Source organism: Castanea sativa, chromosome 11, assembly GCF_040712315.1.
Source record: "Castanea sativa cultivar Marrone di Chiusa Pesio chromosome 11, ASM4071231v1".
Classification (NCBI taxonomy): Eukaryota; Viridiplantae; Streptophyta; class Magnoliopsida; order Fagales; family Fagaceae; genus Castanea; species Castanea sativa.
In genome coordinates, this window is record NC_134023.1 from 39,423,129 (window position 1) to 39,431,438 (window position 8,310).

Consider the following 8,310-nt stretch of genomic DNA (forward strand, 5'->3'; position numbering starts at 1 on the left):
TTGAAAGGTTAGGGACTATATTGAAATATAATGTAAAGGATAGGGACCATTTATGTAGTTTACCCATTTTTCTTTCATCTGAAACTATATTTTGAAGAAAATTGTTTAATTAACGTGTTCATTGTGTAACAATTTCACATTTTCCAAGGTATAACTTATATATAAAAAAAATCAGAAAATTTTCTTGTATTTTTATATAACAACTAAAATCAAACTAAAAACGAGACAGAACTTGAAGAAAAATATTAAAAATTATGCTAATAAGAGTGTAAATACTGTTCAAAAAAATAAACTAAGGGTCTATTTGAAATCTACTTATTTTGCTGAAACTGAAAACTTTTTGCTAAAAGTACTGTAAATAAAGATAAAAGTTAGCTGAAATAATACAATGGGATCCATAAATAGTACCAAAAAGTACAACGGCCCCATGAATAGTTGCAAAAATAAGCTGAATAGTAAAATAAATTGGCAAAAATAATTTTTACCAAACACACCCTTAGAGTATAGATGTAAAAAAAATTACTAAGAAAAATTTCAAAAAAAAAAAAAACTATCAATAAACTCACTTATAGATTATAACATAAAAAATTGGGGCCTAAGTAAATAGTTAATGTCCATTATCCACCTAACATGTTTAGTATTTATTATGGGCAAGGCCCAACTAATGAATTTACATAATTACGCATTCATATGGATAATTACAAGCACTTGAAATCTCTGAAAACTTGAAAGTTGTTTTGTACACGTTTTTTAAGATTGGGAGTGATTCTTGAAGTTTTGATGCATTTAGCAGTCATTTTTAAGGTTTCAAGATATTGTCTCTATTTCAATTGTTCTAGGGGGATTTTTGTTATTTTGGTAGTATTATAGGTATTTCCAATCCAATGAAAAATTGCAATGACATCTTCTAAGGTTTTATGTTATTACACTTACCTTCCCCCTTGTTTGGAATAAGACCCTCAACTTTCCTAAAATGCAAACTATTTACATTGACTTTTCTTGGATAATTGAAAAAAGGGCTTCCAAAAAAAGAAAAAAACTTCAATAAATCTAGGAATCCTATTCGAGAGGGTGTAGAGGACAATTTAAGTGGAAGGCAAATAGGAATTCAAGATTTTTTTAAAACCTTTTTTTAGTCATCAAGTAAAGGGCAATGTAAACAGTTTGCATTTTAAGGGAGGTGAATATCTCATTCTAAACTAGAGGGAATGTAAGTGTAATACAGAATATCTCAAGAAAGGTCAATACAATTAACCCAAATTTCAACCATATTGGAGGTTCTAAAGGTATTTGATCTTCTTCTTTTTTTCTATTTCTTTTTTCATTTTGTAGGTTTAGAAGTATTTTATTCATTTGGTGGTTTTAAGGGTTTTTAGTTATTTTGGAGATTTTATAGATATTTTTTAATGAATTTTCAAGATATTTTGAGAATTTTAGAGGTTTTAGGGGTATTTTATCATTTTAGAGATTTTGAAGGTATTTTATTTTGATTATTTTGAAGGCTTTAGTAGAATTTTGGAAATTTTGGTGGTATTTATATTTTTTTGAGGTCTTACAGGATATATTTTTCATTTGTTAGGTTTTATGGGTATTTTAGTATTCTTGGATGTTACAACTTACTTACGAGGGTATTTTTTATTTTGGATGCTTTAGGGGTATTATGGTCAACCCCAATAAAAATGTTTCTCTTCATGGCAAATAATATTTATTTGATAAAACTAATTATATTACAGCTCTTTTGAATATACACTATAGGGTACAACAATTTAATAAGATAGCAATGCTACGTGTCATACCCATAACCGAGGCGTCCAGTGCAGTTCTGAGGAGACCATCCCCTCGACCAGTGAGGCCAGGGAGGCGAGTCATGACCACGTCACTGGCACATCATCAGAGGGGGCCACACTGTAGGGGAGAGACTTACCAAACTCTCTAGCCGCATTTATGTGAAGAAAACTATTGAATAGTGTCGTCTTGGTTGCCTCAACTCACAGAAGATTTGGGGAAACGTCTGATGGGACAAGTACTAGGGTGGCGGCCTGCGTGATCAACAAATGAAGGGGTCAAATCAACAGAAAGAGGCTATATAATGTAAGAAACCCACAAGAACAAGAGGGCATCCGAAAATTGTGAAAGAAGACACTGTAGTAGCCAAGAACTGAAATTGTAACTAAGTTTGAAGAAATCTATTCAAGAACTACTTTCCTCGAATCGAGGAGGGATTTTCTTTGCATATAGTTTAATTTTCTTTGCTTTCCTACTATTCTTAATCCACTGTGCGCGTTGATCAATCCATTGAAGTCTAGTTTTTAAGCTCACTCTTTATAAATTAATTGTGTTGGGCTCTTTGGGCTCTAATCTAGTCATTTCTTGGGCCTAGGACCCAAAACTTGCCCTTATATACACTATTGTCAATCTCTTTAAGACTTTCTCCCTTCTCCCCGTGTGTGTGTGTTAAAAATACTTTGTATTCTAAAAAAAAAAAACTAATTATATTACATTAAAGGTATCATCAAATCAATTAGTAAAGACATTAGACTTGGAACTAAGGGTAGCAAAATTAGACACGACTTGCGAACCCGATATGACACGACACGAAATTAGCAGGTTATGAGTTGAGACTTAATGAGTTTGTGTCATATTCGGGTTGATACAATTGACTCATTTAATAAACGGGTTGGATTAGTGTTCAACACATAGAACCCATTTAACTCATCTGACTTGTTTAATTAATTAAATAACATTTTACCAATATACCATTCAAACTCTAGGTATTTAAACTTATTAGTTGTTGTAGTTTTTTTTTTTTTGCACATATTGTGATTGATTATTTTTGATATTGAGATATGCTTTAGTTTTGAATGATTATTTATGATGCAGTTATTCGTTAGTTCTGAATTTTATATTAAAAATATATTTTTTTTCATAATTTTTTTCATTTTGATGAAATATGATAAATAGGTCGATACAATTGACCCGTTTAACAAGTGAGTCGAGTTAGGGTTGAGGAATCTGGACTTGTTTAATAAACATGTCAAATTAGTGTTAACCTATATAATTGGATACTCATGAGTTGACACGATACGAATCCAACATACAAACACAAATTGCCACCCATTGGAACTACAAGAGGACTATACACACTCAAGGGAATAGCAAGCGTTCAAAGGGCCCTTAATAGCAACCAAAAACAAAAATCCTATTTACTAAGATTAACAAAGAAAAAAAATTACATTACCTTAAAGGTGTCACGAGTAAAAATATTACACTGCATTAAAGGTGTCATGATCCCGTTAATAAAGTTTCTTAATTGATATAAGATTAAGATTCAAATGATAATCTGAGTTTTAAATTTTAATTAGTTCAATTGATAAAGGCTGAAATAGACGTCATAAGTTAAAACTTTCTTAAAAAAAAAAAAAAAGTTCAAGCGATAATGTCATATAGTTCCAACCTTACCTAGCTACCCCTTCTGCGTTATCTATCTTTAAAAATAAAAAATAAATAAATAAAAGAACGAATAGGAATCAAGTTTCCTTTTTACTTAGATTGAGAAGGAAGAAGATTGCCACCCACGTTCTGCACTCCAATCATAATAGGTAAAACACAACAACAGAAGATTCCATTACATTATTACAGTGGGATCCACTTTGGAAAAGTTGATTAGGACCCTTGTTATGGACGGCAAACCTTGATAGGACTTAAACATATTATATATTTTTTTATGATAATTGTTATTTGATTAAGATATTAATTAGCTTTTACTATAAACATGATTAAATTTTAAATTTTTTATTCGAAAATAAAAAAAAACACCTTACCAATTAGTTCATAAAAATAAAAAAAATAAAAAACCTTACCAATTGAGCTAAGTAAAAAATACCTCCTCTTAAGAATAGAGATGCACTCAATTGAAGAAAAAAAATTAGGGGCCATTTTAGAGATATTCAAATTAAATTACATGGAAGTGTAGTAAAATTTTAAAAGAGATTGAACAAAACTAATGAGTAGCGGGAACACCTATACTTTAAATTTTAATCAATAGAAATGAAAAACCAAATTTATCTTTATTATCTAAAAAAAAAAGGATAATGGTAAAAAGTAAACTATATATTTCTTTCATATTTTTTTATAAACTCCCAAACTTATTAAGAAAATAGACAATTTTCATTCCAATATTTTATGAATTATATATTCCATTCTTTGGTAAGTTCGCATGCGGTAATCCTCCTATGCACACCTCCAAGCAAGAGTTCATTTAGTAAAATTAATTTCCATCATTAATTTCAAAACTATTTACTAGAGCAAAGATTTATTTAGAATCTGCTTATTTAACTGAAACTGAATTTTTTTTGGTTAAAGTACTGTAAATAAAAGTAAAAGTTAACTGAAATAGTACAATAGGATCTATGAATAATAGCAAAATAAACTAATTAGCCAAATGCACACCAAGAGTTTATTTTTTTACCATATTTGAGCATTTTTACCATTTAGCATAGTTAGCACCATTGTCTATGAATGGGGGAATATAAATTTCCATGGTCATAATGCGTAGGTATGGTTAGGTAAAACTTTTGACTTAAAAGAGAGAGATATAATAATAATAATAATAATAATGTGCAATGGTGCTTCAGTTGGAGCATGCTCACTTTGGTTGTGTGGTCATCCCTTTAATCTTTTTTGACATCGAAAGAAGCAATACAAGTCATTATTTCATGGCCTACATGCCCGTAACTCTCGGGTTTAAAGCTTCTTTTTTTTACCATCATTAATTGTTTCTATTTTAACCACCCAAAACCAACCGAACTCTTTTGCTTTATCTTTCTCTCTTTTAAATCTATAGAACACAATAAAGAGAAAGTCCTAACCATCACCATACAGTAGAGAACATGGTGGGACTTATGATATAAAAAGGGGAAAGAAAAAGAAAGACACCTGCAAGTTCGGTTTCCTCATAAAAATGACACAGGATTGTGATATAGTTAACTCCTATGGGCAATTCATTTATCGTAACTACGTGTAACATTAATGATAGGATGCCAGTTTTTTATTGGATTTGAAAAGTTTTATGAGAAAGAAAAAGAAGAAAGAGGCTCGATTCTTGGTATTTCTTTTAAGGTGTGTTTGGTTGGAGTAAAAACAGGGAGGATAAAAAATAGGAAGAGAAAAATAAGTTGAAAAATGTTGTTATCCACTGTTAGGCTAGGGAAGGAAAATAGGAGAGACATTCTATTGTTTTAGTCCTCCTAAATTGAGAGGAAAATGTGGAGAGAAAAGTGCTGTGAAAGCAATTTTACACAAATACCCCTTCACAGCACACCAAGTTCTCTTCTTCTTTTTTTCTTTCTTTTTTTAACATGACCTCATCAACATTCTATTGTTTCTTGCGTCCAGGTTTCATATAAAGCATTGGTTGTATATGTATTATGTACATTATAATAATAAAAATAATAATATAAATTTATATGTATGATGCGGTAAATATTATATTATTTAATAAGTACAAATAAATCTATTTCTTACATATTATATAACAAGGTTATGATAGTCAATTTATAGAAATAACATTTTCCATCCTTCCATTTTTTTCTCCAACCAAACATAAGAGTTTTCCACCCTCTCACTTTTCCACCCCTCCAACCAAATATACAAGAGGGAAAACCAAATATTTTCTATCCTCCTACTTTTTCATCCTCCCACAATTTTCCATCTTTCCACTTTTCCACTCCTCCAATCAAACGGACTCTTCAGTTCTCTCATATAATCATTAATATTTGTTTTACTAAAAAAGCTAAATTTGACAGAATTTTTCACTTTACAATACTTAAACTTTTTGAGAGACTTGTAATTTAATGATATTAGTTGGTGTTTTCAATAGAAATGTTTAGGGTTTGAATCATCCTCCTCTCATTCAAAAACGTATCAAAAAAGAATTAATACTTCCACAATATCAAAATCTATATATCTAAAAGTTGAAGCGTAGCATTATTATTGTTACGCTTCAGTATAACCACATCAACATCCACGTTATTATCTGTTTTCTTTTCAATTTTCCTATAATTTTTTTTAACATTTATTTTTTAAATATTTACATTTTTCCAATCTCTCTCACCCTTGCCTTTTTATCTCTTCACTACCCTCTATATTAATATCATTCGATCTCTTTCCCTTCATCTTCCTTTATTTTTGTCTTTTTTTATTCACAATCTCTTACTATAAATTTGTTACTATCTCTTCTATTCTATGCATAGTTTTCCCTCACAAAAAAGTTTTTTTTTCTTCTCTCTCTCTCTCTCTCTCAAATTTTTGGTAGATTTTTTTACTTTTCTTGCATCTCTACTTTAGGTTGATAATTTTTTTTTAATTCTTTAAAACTCTACTTTGAGTTAATGCGATCTAGTTTTGTTTTTAATTTTAATTTTTTGGTGTTCTCTTTGATTATTAAAAGTTATCTAATTGCATTATAAAGAATTACATATAGCATATAAAAATATAATATTATTTTATCAGATAAAATAATTTAGATAATTTGGTATTTATTGTAATTTGATATTTATTTTATTACATAGCATGCTTTTTTTTAGTGCTCAATTTAGATGTTAAACTATGAGACTTTACTAAAAAAAAAAAATTTTAATCATTTGTGGTGGACAAAGTATTCTTAATAATTGTATTAGAAGTACTCTATAATACTATTTATTTAGAGAAAAACAAAGTATAGTTAAACGAAAATAATCAAATGGGTGACAAATTTTACCTTTTGCAATTTTATTTTTTTTATTATTATTATTATTTTATAACAATGCATATATAGAAATATAATTCTTAGATTTTGCTAATAATTGTTTATTTAATAATATGTTTTGGGTGGAAAAAATTACAATTTTTGCAAAGAAAATAACCTTAATAGATTATCAACAAGAAATTGTTTTCCTTATTGGTCCAATTAATCATTATTAAATTTTATTAATTTTTTTAGTTACGTTTTTTGGTATTTTAGATTGTAGGCAAAAGAAATAAGGTTTGAGAAAGTTTGTTTAAGACTAAAAGAATCATTTTTAAATTTAACATTATTTTTAATGATTCACAAAATGTTATAAATAATTTTTTATTAAAAAGAATACATATTTTTGTTAACTTTCCTTTTGAATTTTTGAGAAAAGTTGTATTGTTTTCATTTTGGTACAACAAAATTTATATTTATGATTGTTCCTATATTACATTTATGATTGTTCTTATAATAAATAAAAATATCAAAATACATTACTCTTTATTAAATTAGTTTAAGTTGTAAAAAAATAATTTTAATAAAACCACCATAAAAATAATTATTACTCACGGCTAATTTATTTTAAAGATCAAGCTAGAACATTTTCATTTTATTCAGGGGCGGCTTCACATTAGGTCCAAGGTGGTCACAAGACCACCCTGACCTGGAAAAAATTGTTATTATTATATATAAATTTAAAAAAGATTTATGATTTTTTTATTCTTATAAAAAAATTTGTGACTACCCTAAATTTTGTTAGGCAAAACATAATTAAACTTTGGACAAAGTTTGGCAAAAAAATTTATTGTAAATTAATGCTACAACTCCACTCAATATTTTTTTTATTGGACGTGACATTTGACAAATCTATCTTTGGATTACATTTTCTTTTTATATCTTCCATACTTACAAAATTTCAAGAAATTGAATTTATATGTCATCAAATAAATGTTTAAATTTTGAGTTTTTGTAGTCTAAAATTTACATTAAAATAAATTTATAGATCGAATAGTAAATAACATCCGATTGGCATGAAATTTGACATGTGTTTTAAGAACATAAGAAACATGCAACTCAACAGTTAAATTTTCAAAATATGTAGCCATATTAATTTATTTAAATTTTCAGAATTTGTAAACAAATTTTGTTCTTAAACTTTGATCCCTTAACAACATTTTAGGTCCTTACAATAAAAAAAAAGACCAATAAATTTTTTGAAAGAAATTTAGCTTGCAACATTAATAATGACACTATTATGTAATAATTTCAAAATAAGAAAATTTATTAAAAGAAATTGTAAGACTTCATATATTTGCATACTTTTTTTTTAATATATGAAATTATTTTTTTATTAAATTTTATATAATTTAAGTTTTTTAATGACCACCTTACAAAAAAAATTCTTAGAATGAACGCTGATTTTGTTAAAGGGTAATAACAAAGTCCACACAACTATCAAACATTGATCAGTTACTGAGAAGGCGTTACTACCATTACCGTGTATATCCTATGTGTTGGTCGCTCACTCGCTCAAATGATGA